We start from the raw sequence: 16,055 nt of genomic DNA, 5'->3' as shown, positions 1-16,055 counted from the left end.
AGGAGGAAGGGTCTCGCCCTAGTTGACAACATGGCAATTCCGGGTCTTTGTCCGGAACTGCCTGATTGCGAGGGGATTATGGGGAGAACACGGGGAAGAAAGGGGTGGAGAGTAGGAGGAACCAAGGCGGCCCTAGCGCATATGTAACCGCGGCTATAAAGGTTTTGCTACTAATTTGAATAAACGGAATTGTTCACCATCTTGCCTCCCGCCTCATTCATTGCCCATGAGATCAAGCCTTTGCTGGACAAAGGCCTGGGATTTGGGGTGAGAGGGACCCCAACAAGTGGCGCCCAACGTGGGGCACCGCACGGAGCCACACGCGCCCCCACGTTCCCCAGGGAGTCTCCTTCCTGTGAGAGGATGGAGAAGACAGTGTGCACAACCCTGGGACGAATTTACAGCGCGGGAGTACCAGTCCGTGTCTCCATGGGTACCCGGCTTCTACGCTGGTGAGGTAAGGAATCTCCTTTATCATGGGGCAGGTAGAGTCCTTAGGAGCCGCGGCAGATCAGGCCACATTTGTAAAAACCGTATATAAGACGGCCAAGAATCAAGGGTGTACAATCACTCCCTGGGCTATCAGGGATTTTCTTAAAGCTGTAGAAAAATATCCCCTTGGACCGCACAGCGGCCCCGTTACCACGGGGTCTTGGAAAATTGTAGGAGAGCAGTTAACAAGCTATGAATCAGAAAACCCCAGGGGCTTGGAACCCAGCACATTTTGTCTATACAACATTATAAAAGTGGCTCTTGAAGCCGCAGAAGACTGCTGTGAAAAACATTTCACAACCTCCACTCAGACCACCCCCTCCACGTTGCCCTGCCCGCTTCCTCCCCTGAACAGTCACAACCCTCATCCCCGGATCCCAGCACTCCGCCTTACTCACACTTGATATACCCTAATTTAGATCAGTTTCAGGAACAAATGCGAGAGAAGGAGGAGAGACAGAGGCTGCCACAGGAAAATGAGGAACTGAGGAGAAAATTAGAAAAATGGTCAGCTCAGTCAGCCCCACAGAAAGTTGTCTGTTTCAAAGAGAAAGTTAGCCAAAAGCAACGGGGGAATAAGATAAAAGCAGAAGTTCCCGCGAGAAAAGAGGAAGTTAGAGAGCAGGCACCCATAACTCGGGCGCCTCCTGGTGGAGGAAAAGAATCATCACTCCCAAGTGGGCTGACCCCTGATGGCGACATGTCCCCGTTACAACAAATGATAAAACAGATGAGAGAACAAGGGGAAGAGGAATTGTGGGACCTCCTAGGAGTAGGGACTTTCCCAGTCATAGAGGAACCCGGCTGGCAGGTGGAGGAGGATGATCCTGACAATCCAGGGCAGAGGAGAATAAGACAAATCCCCGCAGTGAGAAGACATACCCCTGTGTCCCCTTCCCTGATAAAACAGCTGAAAAGAGCAATCACAGATTATGGTCTAAAATCCCCTTATGTTAAGATTAGACTGATAGACGTGGCTTCCTATGTACTCACTCCCAACGACTGGAAGCTAGTTATGAGAGCCATTCTCTCCCCATGTGAGATGGTAGTCTGGACCTCCCAGTTCTCAGAGGAGTGCCGGGACATGGCTTTTCGGTATAATCCAGGCAACCCTCAAGGGGCTCAGAGATATTTTCAAATGCTGTCAGGGACAGGGGACTTCCTCACGGATGCTCAACAGATTCATCACCCCATAGAGCTATATGAGAGACTTGCTACCTGCGTGGAGAAAGCCTATGATAAGATACCTGTGAAAAGTGAAAGGACCACGCAGTTGTCTGCCCTGAAACAAAAACCCAATGAATCCTTCCCTGATTTCTGTGCCCAGGTCCAGGACGCAGTGACTAAAATAATGGGGGAAGTAGAAGGCACGATTATAGTTATCAGAGATATTTTGAGGAATAATTGCAATGCAGATTGTAAAAAGGCCATGACAGGACTTAGAAAAGATGCAGGGATAGAGGAGATGCTTCAAAGATGTGAGATGGTAGGTACAGAGGTTTTCACTGCGCAAGTGTGGGCAGCGGCTTACGAGTTCAAGCCACAACGGCCCCAAAGCCAGCAGAGGGTTAATCAGGACAAATGGTGTTTTCAATGTGGAAAACAGGGGCACTTTAAGAAAGAGTGTAGAGCTGTCCCGCGAGCCAGAGGAGGAGCTCGCCCAAAGACACCTTGCCCCAAATGTAAGAAACCAGGGCATTGGGCCTCTGAATGCCGCCAGGGAACACCACCTCCTCAACAGTATTTAAACACCCTGGTGGGCCACCCACCAGCCCAGGAACAATGGTGGGATCAGCCGAACGCCAATACCACAGCGCTTCGCCAACAGTACCAGCAGTTGGCGGCCATGCGGTCCCCTACCGGACTATAGATCTCCATAGTAGAGGGTATTACAGTATCAACCCCCTCACCACTGTCATGGCACCTATGCAAGAGACTATTACTATGAAAGTGGGAGAGCTCGGCCTTTTGGTGGCTCCCCCGGCACATGAATACACAGTCTTAGTCCCTATAATTCACCTTTTTCCCAGCAAACTTCCTATCACTAAAATACCTTTAATGAACACTACTAACACAGAAAGTACCCTGGATGATGGACAAAAGATGGCGGTGTTGTTAATATTTACTATGGAAGGTCCCGCCACATATTTCTCGCAGGCATTGACCACCCAGTGCCTGCAACTCACCATCAGGGTGGGTGGGCACCTTTTCACTGGCCTAATGGACAGCGGAACCGATCGCACCATTTTTCCCCTTGAACGGTAGGTCCATACTTGGCCCTTAGGTCCCACACAAGACCTCTATGGAATAGGGGGCATACAACTGGCTGCAATGGCTGCCCAACCTCTCACAAGGGAATTTGAAGGAAAACAAGGTCAGATCAGCCCTTATGTAGTCTCTGGCCTCCTGGTAATTCCATAGAGGTGAGACCTTTTGGCCCAACTGGGTATTACCATCACCACCCAGAGTTTTTCATAGGGCCCCCTGGCAAGGCTGCACTGCCCATTCAGGTCCCGGCCCTCACTTGGATGAATGACGAGCCGGTATGGGTGGACCAGTGGGCCCTGTCTAGAGAAAAAATAGCAGCCCTCAAGGTGATAGTTCAGGAACAGTTGGAGGCTGGTCACATAGAACCTTCAACCAGCCCATGCAATTTGCCTGTGTTTTGCATCAAGAAAAAATCAGGTAAATGGAGGATGCTTATTGACCTTCGTCAGGTCAATGCCTCTATGGAAACGATGGGGACCCTTCAACCAGGGCTCCCTTCACCAAAAATGGTCCCAAGAGGATATAAAATTTGGGTTATTGATATAAAAGATTGCTTTTATAGCATTCCACTGCATCCTAATGATACCTGGCGATTCGCTTTTTCCATTCCTTCAGTGAATTTTCAGGAGCCTTGTGTCAGGTATCAATGGAAAGTGCTCCCTCAAGGCATGAAAAATAGTCCCACCTTGTGCCAACAGTATGTTCAACAAGTTCTCCACCCTGTCCACGAGCGCTACCCGACTGTTCTCTTAAAACATTATATGGATGACCTCTTGGCAGCTCATCCCAATTGTGACCTCCTGGAAGAGGTCCTGCAGGCCATTGTCACACAGTTAGAGGTTTATGGGCTTACTGTAGCTCCAGAAAAGATTCAGAAGGCATTGCCCATAGATTATTTGGGAGTAAAGTTACATGAACAAGAGGTGCAGATGAGACAGCCCCGTTGAGAGCCGTGTAAGGTCCACACCTTGAATGATTTTCAAAAGCTTATTGGAGATATTCAGTGGCTCCGCCCCCGGTTGGGGCTAACCACTCAACAACTTGCCCCTTTATATGAAATGCTCCAGGGACCCTCTGACCTTAACTCCCCGGCATTGGACCCCTGAGGCCCTTCAGTGCCTTCAGGAAGTACAAGCTGCCATCCATGCCGGATCCACTGTGACATTCCTTGCAACCAAACCCTTAGAGCTTACTGTCCTTCACACTCCATCACTCCCCACAGGGGTTCTTCATCAGGCAGCTGGGATTATTGAATGGGTACACTTAGCTCAGATCAAGAATAGGAAGTGCTCTCCCTATACCAATCTTGTTGCCCAAGTTGCCTGGAAGGGCATAGTTAGAGCATGAGCACTCAGTGGCAGAGACCCTCAGGTCATCTACACCATGTATACTAACCAACAGTTACAAAAATGTTTCCAAGAGAACCCTGATTGGCAGCTTATGATTCGGCACACTTTTCACCATGGTACACCTCTTCCTCTGGCCCACCAATTCACCAGTTGGCCTTGGGCATGGGGGAACAAATTTTCTTCTACACCTGTTAATGGGATCAATGTATTTACTGATGCCACGAAACTGCATCAGGCCTCCATATACATACCTTCTAGGAACAATATTCAAGTCTTTAGGACTCCATTCACTTCCACTCAACAAAATGAATTGTTTGCAGTCCTCCAGGCCATGCTTTTAGACACTCCCATTAACATCATTACTAATAGTCATTATGTATACCACATTTGGAAACAGCCTATGTCCCTCCCCTCGATGATTCTATTACTCAGCTCACTTTGGAGATGCAGCTGGTGATGTGTGAGCGAGCTCTCTTCTCCCATTCATATCCTGCATATCCATTCCCATTCTGCATTACCTGGCCCCCTGTATTTTGCCTCCTGCCTCATTCATTGCCCGCAAGATCAAGCCTTTGCTGGACAAAGGCCTGGGATTTGGGGTGAGTTAGGTGGTAAAGCGGATATGCTGGGCCTGGAGTCAAAAAGACCTGAGTTCAAATGTGACCTCAGACACTTGCTAGTTGTGTGACCCTGGGCAAGTCACTTAATCCTGTTTGCCTCAGTTTCCTCCTTTGTAAAATGAGCTAGAGAAGGACGTGGCAAACGGCTCCAGTGTCTTTGTCAAGAATAAGGACACAGGGACATATAGGTGGCACAGTGAATAGAGCACCGGCCCTGGAGTCAGGAGGACCTGAGTTCAAATGTGACTTCAGATACTTGACACTTACCAGCTATGTGACTTTGGACAAGTCACTTAACCCCCATTGCATTGCCTTCCCCCCTCCAAAAAATTTTAAAAAAAGAATATAAAAGAGAATAGGGTCACAGAGATTTGGAAACAACTGAACAACAACATACAACTTCCTGACTCCAGGTCTAGTGTTCTGTTGACTAGACTAGCAGCTACCTAGGATGCACGGGTACACAAATACAGTACAAAGCACAAAAAAAATCCATAGTTCAAGGAGCTTACACTCTAACAAGTATGGCAAGTATATCTACAATACTTGTCATGTTATAGACATCGTATTATATTACATAAATATACACTAGACTGTACACTGTATTATATAAATATGTAACATACTATATTATATATACAACATACCAAACATTGTATTGTATAAATATCCAATACAGTATTTATTGTAGTACATAAATATATAATATACTATACATTATATTATATAAATCTGCAATATACTATATATTATGTTCTATTATATAGATTATATATCATATAAATATATACTGCATCATATATTATGTTATATAAGTATACGATATATTAGCTAATATAATTTTATTTATTATTATATGAAAATGCTTGTTGGATTGGATAAAGGAAGTTTAAGCATAAGAACAGCTAAATTCTTTACCCTCCTTTGTGTTAGGGAGGCTTCTCCAAAGTGGGGCAGGCTCCTTAGGGATTGCTACCCTGAAAGGAATATGGGCTGCGGAAGGTCTTTAGTTGAGCCCTCCAAAGCATGTTGTTTACAAACATGAGATCTATTCCGTTCCTCCTCTGCTTCAAAGGCTTTAGAAACAGAATCTAGCCCAGGAGTGGGAAACCTCGGGCCTCAAGGCCACATGTGCCCCTCTAGGTCCTCCAGTGTGGCTCTTTGACTGAATCCAAACTTCACAGAACAAATCCCCTTAATAAAGTTTGGATTCAGTCAAAGGGCCATACTTGAAGACCTAGAGGGCCACAGGTGGCCTCAAGGCCACAGGTTCCCCACCCCTGATCTAGAGGAAGGAATTATTAAAACTTCTGCCAAGTGGAATGGTCCTGATGGGGTGCTTGGGTGCTTGTGCTCGGACCCTAATTCTAACATCACATTTCTCCTTAGCCTCTGCTTGGGTGCCTGTGCCTGGACCCCAACTCCAAAACCACATCCAGTTCTAAAATCACATCTCTCCCTAGCCTCAAAACATTGGCCCTAGTAGTTCCTCTCCAGTTCAAGGGCAGCATGCCTTAGCAAAATACTTATCTCTCCTCCTGATACTGCGGCTAGCTGCACCTATAGAATTTATTGGTCCGACTCCCTGTGTAGTGCTAATTGACTGTGCACTGAACCATAATGATATTTACTACTTACTGACTTTAACTGATATGTATCCTAGACATAGTCAAATGTATACTCCCTTACATTCATCTTGTCTAACAAGACAGTTGATGGGAGCCACTTGGATATTTCCAGTCAGCCCTGACCGTTAGTTGACTTAGTGACATTTCATGGTCAAAACCACACCTCCAGGTCATCCCCCGTGCCTTGGGCTATTTCCCAGTGAACTCTGGGTAAGATACCTATGCAATAGATACAAAAAGTGCATGTTCCTTTAAGAACTGACCACCCCTTAACCACTCCCTGATTCCACCCCAAAACAGCTAATTGACATGTTTCACCCCCAAATCTCCTATAAAAACTTTCTCTGTAGCCCTGTAAAGTTGCAGGTTCCCTAAGAACTCTTGCCCGCTGTAAAGCATAATAAATCTTTGCCACTTTGACTCAAAGAATGCTTGAGATTGTGAATTCATTCCAGATGGCCCTGACCCTCTCCAGTACTCAGGTCCTTGAGGGGCAATCCTCCTCAATGACCCCATCTGGAAACTCCAGTCTTGGGGTTCCTGGACCTTGGCTCCTTCAACCCTCAACAGTCCCACTCTTGATATCTTCTCTGACAGATGGTAAGCTTCTTGAGGTTAAGAGCTATCAAGGCTTTTCCTTTATACCTTCCAGGCTTTATGTGTAGTAGGTACTTAATCAATGGTTGTTGAACTGAACTGAATGCTGATACCCTAGGCAGTCTCTGGTTCTTCTTTTCCCAGGCCCATGACAAATACCATCTCTGTGTTCTAGAAAGTTTTGGCCCTTCCATTTGGTCACACAGTCTCTAGGAAACCAAAATAAGCCAGTCAAAGGCCTTATAGATGGGGACAGTTATCACTGGAGCCTAGCAAAGACTTGTATGGAGATTAGAGTAGTTCCCATCTGTTTCCAATCCTTGACCGGCTGGTTTGCATATTAATGACACAGCTTCCCAACTGCTAGCCAGAGCCAATAAATCAGCTGAAACCTATTAAAACCCACCACAGAGCCCTTCCCTGAAATGACAGCTTTGTTCTTGTTAAAGCTTGAAGGGACAGAGTGTCTCAGGCTGTGAGAATGAAGACGAGAACGGACTCTTGAGATTGCTGGCCAGCAGTCAACTCTTGCCCTCTGAGGCTGCTGCCATGGTTGAAGGAGGTTTCTAGGAGAAGGGAATGGGGACTATAAACTCTCTTGCATCTAAGGCTGGACTTTGAATTAAGAACAAGCTGGTGAGGAAGATGTAAGTAGAAGCAACAAAAGGAGCTTGGAACTTCTCTCACCCTAAGTCCTAGTCTTAGTGAAAGAAAAGAAATCCCAGAATCCCAGTACATTAAAGCTTAGAAAACAGAAGGTAAAACATTTACAAAATAGCTGAAATTTAAAAAAAAAAACCAACATGGAATCTGGAGAAAATTTTGAGCAAATCACAACACTGAAAGTCAGTGTGTTCATAACCAGTAGATGGCACCAAGATTTTGGAGACAACTTGTGTAGTATAAATGTATGTATACATATGTAGGGCAGCAAGGGGGAGCAGTGGATAGAGTACTGGACCTAAGGTCAGATAGATCTATGTTCAAATCCTGCCTCAGACACTTAGCAACTGTGACTCTGGGCAAGTCATTTAACTTCTATCTGCCTCAGTCTCCTCATATATAAAACAGGGATGATCATATAGCACCTACCTTACAGGGCTATGGTGACAATCAAATGAGATATTTGTAAAGTGCTTTGCAAACCTTAAAGCACTATATAAATGCTAGTTATTACAAGACCAATATAACTGAGTTTTGTTCATCTTTTTTTTTTTTGCTCTCCTGTTGACCAGATTAATATTTAGGGTGACAATGTTATCTACTGGAAAGAACACTGTACTTGCACTTGGAAAAGACCTGGGATTGAATCTTGCCTGTGACACTTGCTGTGAGAAATTTGTAAAAGTTAGGGAAAATTAAGTTTCCACAGAACAATTAATGAAGTTCAGCTTGAACAAAGAAGGGAATAAAAATTAACTAAGATAGGTGGATCCAGCCAATCAGAGAAGGGCTAGTGGTTTTCTGAAAACTGCAAACCCAGGATGTTAGGAAAACTGGCTTGAACCAGCCAGAAAACAGTCAGGGTTGAACAGAGAACTGGATTAAATTGCTATTACGCATGCTTAATTGGCTAATTGAATATTACCTTACACACCCACAGGGAGGAGTTTTCCGCCATTTTTGAACATGGGATGTATGACAACGGGAGGGGGACATGCTCACACATATCAAGGAGAGAACACATGAGGAGGTATATCAGGAAGAGTGTAACCCAGAAGGGAGCAGACCAACCCGCTCTCTGAAGGGAGGTACTGAGCTGATGCTGCATCAATCTGCGTCGGTCTAACACTATAAAACCGATCTCATTTTTGTAAGCAGTACTCCCTCTTCCTAAAGAAGGGCGGAGTCTGCTCCTGACCTGGACCATTTTCCAACTCCTTTGGATTTCTCAATAATAATAAATTGCCCTTGATACCTGCATTTCAATGTCAACTGTATTTCTAACACTTGCTATCTGTGAATCCTGACCATCTCACAATCTCAGTAGTTTGTTTCCATATTGATAAAAGAAAAATAGTCATACTTGTGGTTCCTGTTTCACATGATCATCATATGCAATCAAATCAGATAATCTATGTAAAGTGCTTCATACAATTTAAATTGTATAATAAATTTAGCCATATCCATGAAAGATTATTTTAAAAATTCCATCTCCCACTTCTTCATCTTTGCACAGGCTGCTCTTTCTCAGGCCTGGAAATTATTTGCCATCTAGAATTCTAGCCTTCTGCAAAGTTTAGCTCAGTTACCACTTTCCAAGTGAGGCCTTCTCCGATTTCTCCAGGGGCTGCTGCCAATACCACCCCTGATCAGGACCAAAAACCTTGGTCTACTTTGCATATGTTTTGTATCTATTGATACGCTATTTTCCCCCTTTATAATATAAGCCTCTTGAGAGCAAGAACTGATTCATTTTTGTCTCTGTATTCCTAGGGCAGTACCAGGTCTGTAATGGGCACTTAACAAATGCTTCTTGACTGTTAAAAATAAAACATAGAATCATAGGTCTAGAGCTGGAAGGGGCTTTGAGGATGGGTGGTTTAATCTGATTCCTCCATTTCACAGCTGGGGTCTAGAAGCAGAGGTCCAGATAGCTTAAGAGACTTGTTCACACTCTGCTAGGTCCAAGTCAAGCCAATCTAACTGTCCTATAATGGGATGACACACAGCTCAATGGCTGGAAGTGACTTCAAAGGCTATCTCGTCCACATAGGTAATAACTAGCAGTTAGAATTTGAACTCAGGTCCTCTGATTCTAGGCAGTGTTCTTTCTATTAGACCAGGCTGCATTTTAATGGTTACAAAGTATTTTTTCTTTACAACAGGCCTTGGGTGAGAAATGTGATTTTATCAGGCTGGGGAAATGTCTTCTACCAATATATATTAGAACTTGTCTTCAATGCAGTAGATCAGTCCTAGGGAGTTGCTTGAAGTTGGGAGAGGTCAAGCCCACTTGTCCAAGGGTAGCCCTCGAATGCAGGTTTTGCTGACCCCAAGGCCAGCTTTCTGTCCTGATTTTACAGATAAAAACATTAAAGCTCAGATTAAGTGATTTGCCTGTGATTATTTTTGGTTTGGGAAAGTCTGTATGACAAAAAGGACAGTTTCAGAGGAAACTGGGAAAATTTGTGCGAATTGTAGCAGAATGAAGTGAGCAGAACCAGGAAAACAATTTATATAATCACAGCACTGTATAGAAAAACGACCTTGAAAGACTTTAGCACTCTGATCAATGCAATGACCAATCATGATTCGAGAGGACCAGTGATGAAAGTACGTCTTACCCACCTCCTGGCAGGGATGGGTTCAAGATGCAGAATGTTTTTAGACACAGCCAATGAGGGAATTTGCTTTACTTGATTATGCATATGGAAATGGAAAGGTGAGAAATAAATGCTTGTTAGTTGAAAAAATAACAAAATTAAATTCGAAAAAATAAAGTGCTTGCTTGTAAGCACGGGCTGTAGCCCTTTCGTAAACAGAGCTGTTCCAACTAGGTACTGAGATGTAAAGCAGCTCCTCATAGCAAGGAGGCTGCATAGACTGCACAGACCCCCACTAATCCTTCTCATCATTGCTCATTCAGCCCCCAGGGCAGTTGAAAGAGGGTGTGGATCATTTCCATTTTGTTTTTGCATCCGAAAGCAAACAAGACCAAGCTCAGTCCGGGTTGCAACACAAAAGACCAGTGGCACACTAGGGTACCGGAAGTGAGAGGGGACTCCAAATATCAGAGAGCTATTAGAGTCTATGGGAGTCCTCAATTCACTGGGTACAGATTGGGGTAGAAACGGGGAAGGGTGCTATTTCAATCAGCAGGATTTCACAGGCCTGTGAACTTTCAAAATTTCCCAAATACATCGGTCCAAGAATAGCTTGAGGTCAAAAGCACACTCTCCCAGTTAGCAGTAAACAGGGCCAGAGAGGAGGAGGAAGAGAGGTCTCTGAAAGCTTAGTCATCCCCAAAGATTTTAAGTGAAAACAGTTTCTGTGGGGTCAGAGCATCACAGCTTAGGGGCAGGAAACAACAGAAGTTTCCAGTCTGTCCTATAGAAGGTGTCCAAAAAACTCCCTCTCCTCTTCCTTAGTTTGGAACCTCAGGCAGAATAAAACGTTCACGACGACTACTTCCTGTTGACCTAGGCAAGCATTCTTTTCTTCAAGGCCCCTCCAAATATGCTATAGTATGCCCTATTGGGGATTCAAAGATTCATCTAGTTCAACTTGAATTTTATAGAATAGGAAACCGGAGTCCAGAGAGGATGAGGAACTTACTCGCCCAGGTGACACAGAAAGTGTTGGGGCCAAGATGATAACCCTACACTATTCTTCTTGCAGTCCAAACATAGATGACAGATCTTATCAAGTCAGTGCCCCACAGTAGCTAGGGAAGCCACTGGGCGCTCTTAGCGGATAGTGAACTCCAGAGATTGGTCTCAATTGCATCTATGTCTCCAGGACTGGGAAAAGCACTCTCCCTGGAGTCTGCAGTCATATATTCAATCCCCCTTTGGATAAGCTTTTTCACCTTCCTGAGCCTCAGTTTCCTCATCTGTAAAATGGGAGAGAGGAAGGGTTTGCTCCATGGCTTCTGAGTTATGACTCTGACTTGAAGGGCATACATGTACTCAAGATTGAGATTTCCTCCTAAATGGGAAATGGAGAAAGCTTTTGGCCTTGTAGAATCATCCTAACTCCCAACCCCACTAAGATAGTTTCTTATCCTTTTGGCTAGCCCTAATTTTATTATGAAGCATTAATCATTAAATTGAATCTTCAGCTTTTCCCTGTCAACTGGCTTGTTCCTTACTGCCGATAGAGAACCGGAATCTCCCTTATCTTTTAAATAAAACTCACTTTACCGTACCATCTGCTCACTTTATTCACCCAGGGGTGAGGAACCTGTGGCCTTCCAGGTTCTTGAGTACGGCCTTTTGCCTGCCCTTTTATTAAGGGGATTTGTTCTGTGAAGTTTGGATTCAGACAAAGGGCTGCACTTGAGGACCCAGAGGGCCACATGTGGCCTCGAGGCTGCAGGTTCCCCACACCTGCCATACCTTCCCTCGTTTTCACAGTCAAAATGCTAGAAAAAAAAGCCTTCCTATACTCGTTGCCTCCACTTCCTCTCCTCTCCTCTCCTCAAGATTTCTTATAATCTGGTTTCTAACTTCATCACTCTGATACCATCTCCAGAGTTAAAAACAATCTCTCAGTTGTTGAATCCAATGATGTTTTCGCATTCCTTACCCTTCTGGATCTCTTTGCAGTACTGAACACTGATGATCACCACTCTCTCCCAATTCCTAGGCCTTCCTTCTCTTAGTTCTCCACCCATCAGCAGACTGACTGATCCGCTGGTTCCCTTGCTGGATCATCATCCATATGTTGCCTCCTAATTGGGGATGTATCCCAATGTTATATGATCTGGGCCTTCTTCTCTATACTAATCATTTCCCTGCACATGATTCCCATATCTATCTATATATCTATAGATATCTAGACATAGCTATCTATATCTATCTATATATATACAACTCTAATCTCTCCCTTGAGATCCAGTCTTGCATCACCACTTACATTCGGGCCATCTCAAATTCAACATGTCCCAAACATGATTCAGTGTCTTTCCCCTAAAATCCTTCCCTTTTCCAATGGAGGGCACCATCATCTTCCCCACCACCCAGGCTCACAGCCATGAATCCTCATTTAATATTATCATTCTTACCTCCATAACCTTTCTCCTAAATGTCCCCTTCTCTTCATTAACAGCCACTATCCTAAACAGATTTTCATCACCTCTTGCCTGGACTGCTGTTGTCTTGTTCTTGTTCAGTCGTGTCCAACTCTTTGTGGCCCCATTTGGGGTCTTTTTGACTAAGACACTTGAGTGGTTTGTCATTTCTTTCTCCAGCTCATTTTGCAGATGGGGTAATTGAAGCAAACAGGGTTAAGTGTCTTGCCTAGGGTCACACAGCTAGTAAGTGTCCGAATCCGGATTTGAACTCACGAGGATGACTATTCAAACGGCCTTCTAATTGGTCTCCTCACCTCAGATCTCTTAAAGCCCTTCCCAACCTGGTCCCTTTCTACCAGTCCAGTCTCATTACACTATTCCCCTCCATACTCTATGAGCTACCTACCTACACTGGCTGCTGGCCCATTGCTCACCACCTCCTGCCTCCTTTGCATTGGCTCTCCCTCATGTCTGAAATGTTTTCTTCCCCCAAGCTTGCCTCCTGGTTTCCCTGACTTCCTTCAAGACCTAGCTCATATCTCACCTTCTGCAGGAGCCCTTTATGCTACATATATGTGCATTCAGGGTGCCCAAAAAAGTCTTAGTTCAGTTTTAAGCTTTAATAGCTTAATAACCTTGAACTTATGTTGTCTTGTCTCTTTGGAATGAGAGTTCCTCTAGGGTAAGGATTTTATTTTTTGCCTTTCTTTGTATTCCCTATATCAGCACAATACCTAGCACACAGTAAGCTCTTAACAAATGCTTATTGATGGATTTGACTCTCCCACATCAGTTTTTATGGGTTCAATTCTCATGTCTACTCAAATGACTCACATCCATCCAGTCATCCATCTATCTCTATTTCACCATCCATTTATGGGTTCAATTATCGTGTCTTCTCAGATGCCTCATCCACCCATCCATCTATCCATCCATCCATCCATCCATCTCTAGCTCCAGTCTCTCTCCTGAGTGCCAATCTCACATCAACGATTTTGCATGGTGGAAATTTAAACAGAATAAGTATTTATGTAGCACCTATGCCAAGCAATGGGCTAAGGCTTTTAGCCTTTTATTAAGGGGATTTGTACTGTGACTCAAAGGGCCACACTTGAGAATCTAGAGGGCCACAAGTGGCCTTGAGGGTGCAGGTTCCTCACCCCTGGCTAAGCACTTTACAAATACTGTCTCTTTCAACCTCATCATAACCTGGTAAGGTAGGTGCTATTATGACCCCCATTTTGCATATGAAGAAACTGAGGTGGACAGAAGTTAAGTGATTTGCCCAGGGTTACACAGCTAATGCCTGAGGCTGGAATGGAACTGGGTCTTCCTGACTCCAGGACCAGCACTCTATCCCTTGCACCACCTAGCTGCCTCTGCAACGTCTTGTGGGAATCTCATAATCGACATACCCAAAACAAAACTATCTTTCTCACCCTAGACCTAAAATTCTTTCCTAATTTTTCTATTTCTATTGAGTTTGCCACCATACTTCTGCTTAGATGATTTAAATTGCATAAAATTTAAAAGCTTTTGCATGAACAAAGTCAATGCTGGTAAGAAAAAAAATTCTCGAAGGGTCTCAGTGTCCACATTGTTTTAGATTACTCATCCTTTCTTACCCCACACATCTAATCAGTCACCAAACCTTGTTGATTCAACCTTTTGTATCCATGCCCTTCTCTTCTCTCCCATGGCCACTACTCTACTTTGAGGCCTCATTATCCTTTGCAAGGACCAGTGCAGTAGCCTCTATGTGGTCTCCCTGCCTCATCTCTACCCCCTCTCCAAACCTTCTACCACATAGCTGCCAAAGTGATATCTCTAAAGTGTAGAACTAACCATGACACTCTCTACTTCAAAAGGTTCCAGTAGTTTTCTTTTAGCTCTGGGATTAACTAACTTCTTCCTAAAACCCTTCATAACCAGCCTCCAACCTACCTTTCTAATATTATCATAAGTGACTCTCTTCCTAAAACCTCTGGTCCAGGTAGATTGGCTGTTTCTCATACATAACATTAGATGGAAAAGGCAGGTCTCCTTGCCCTTGGACAGGCTGCCTGCCCCCTGCCCCCCCCATCACCCCCAACCCATGCCTAGAATGTATTCCTTCCACCTCAGAAAATCCTTAGTTTCCTTCAAAAGATCAGCTCAAACAACACCTCTTACATACAAAGCCTTTCTTGATCCCCTAAACAGGTAGTGCCTTCCCACCACACAAATTACCTTGGATATATTTGTATGTCCTCTTCCCCCATAAGATGTAAATTAATTCTTTGAAGGCAGGACTGTTTTTTGTCTTTATATGTCTAACACCTAGAAAAGTGCCTAACACATAGCAGATGCTTAATAAATGCTTGTCTGTTGGTTGATTCAAAAAAATATAAAATGCGATCACTGGAAAGGACAAGACCCAGATGCAAATGGACACATGAGGCTGGTATTTGAGAACCCTAAGAATGCCAATGATTGGGGGAAAGAACTCCCTTACTCAACGACAACTGCTGGACAAATTGGAAAGCAATTTGGCTGAAATTAGGTTTAGACCACCAGGGCCTCAAAGCACATTCCACAATGAGCTTCAAATAGATATGTGATGTAAATATAAAAGGAGAATGGAAGGAAGTACTTTTCAGATCTATAATTAGGACAACTCTTTACTAAGTATGGGATAGAGGAGATCATAAAGATAGACAATTTAAATTACATAAAATTTAAAAGGTTTTGCATGAACAAAATCAACGCAGCTAAGAAAAGAAGCTCTCAATTGTTTAAAAGAAATCTTGGTGTTAAACATCTCTCATAAAAGTCTGAGATCTAAAATATGCAGTGAATTGACCCAGATTTATAAGACCAAAAGCCATTTCTCATTAGATAAGGGATTAAAGGATGTGAACAGTTTTCAAAAGTAGAAAGTTACTAATAACCATATTAAAAAATGCTCAAAATCACTCATAATAAGAGAAATGCAAATTAAAACAACTCTGAGGTTTCAATTCACATCCATCAAACTGACAAAAGGCAGAAATACTAGTGTTCTGGAAGACTGTTCGTAGAAGCATAAATTGATTCAGTCCCTCTGGAAGATAATTTGGAATTATGCCATCAGAGCAATACATTATTCATATCACTGGATGCAGAGATCCCTCTTTAGAGCATAAAACTCCAAGGAAGTCAATGGTATATGGTAAAAGGGAGCTGATAGTGAGGGCATATGGAAGTTGTAAGGAAGATGGCCTTTTTCCATTTAAAAACAATGGCAACAAATAAAAGTTCCACATACTATATAATAAAATATTCTTAGCAGCACTCTTTGTGGTTACGAAGCTAGAAAAAAAGTGGGTGCTTGCTCACCGACTTA

Source organism: Trichosurus vulpecula, chromosome 3, assembly GCF_011100635.1.
Source record: "Trichosurus vulpecula isolate mTriVul1 chromosome 3, mTriVul1.pri, whole genome shotgun sequence".
Lineage (NCBI taxonomy): Eukaryota > Metazoa > Chordata > Mammalia > Diprotodontia > Phalangeridae > Trichosurus > Trichosurus vulpecula.
Note: the sequence above shows the minus strand (reverse complement) of the source record.